The sequence below is a fragment of the Frankliniella occidentalis genome, unplaced genomic scaffold (assembly GCF_000697945.3).
Source record: "Frankliniella occidentalis isolate FOCC.00 unplaced genomic scaffold, Focc_3.1 Scaffold244, whole genome shotgun sequence".
NCBI lineage: Eukaryota > Metazoa > Arthropoda > Insecta > Thysanoptera > Thripidae > Frankliniella > Frankliniella occidentalis.
Genome location: NW_026267370.1, coordinates 285,952 through 286,493, shown reverse-complemented (window position 1 = coordinate 286,493; position 542 = coordinate 285,952). Strand labels below are relative to the sequence as shown.

Sequence of the window (542 nt, the reverse complement as noted above, 5' to 3'; positions counted from 1 at the left end):
ACAAACAGCATGAACACTCAGCAATCACATTTTGTAATCCCCCTCAAGCGATGGAACATGAAATAAATAATTAAAATCGAGATGAGGTCTGTACCGTCACAGGTACTAAGAGACCAATTACACTGGGTGGTCGTAGATACTAAGATGAGTAAAGGCAACCTTTGGCAGTCAGAAGTGCAAGCCTGTCAGAGATACTAAGTATCACATAAGCACTTATTAAGGCCTTACATCACAGTTGAGCCCCAAGTTTCAAACATGTTGTTTCTGCTTGTTTTTATGAGTCAAAACTATTCAGGTGATGAAAACTAGCTCACAAATATGTTGGTAGGTTCTTTTTCAAACAAATCGAACAAAAAATAAGTTCCGGAAACTTTGGGTTTGTAAAGGAACAACACTATTCATACTTGAGTCATTTGTCCTATGTATCACTTAACATGCATGATTTCAGAAGCTAGGATAATGATATAACCCTTCCGTAACTTCTAAAAAATTTGGAGGGCATGTCAGTATGGGCTAAACCAATGAAAACAGCAGAAAATTAT

General features: G+C 37.1%; 1 protein-coding gene across 1 annotated transcript in view; it reads left to right on the top strand.

Annotated features, from left to right (window-relative positions):
* Positions 1-542, top strand: part of LOC127750718 (ATP-dependent DNA helicase PIF1-like) — a 42,661-nt gene that overhangs the window by 934 nt on the left and 41,185 nt on the right. The gene's annotated exons all lie outside the window — the stretch shown is intronic.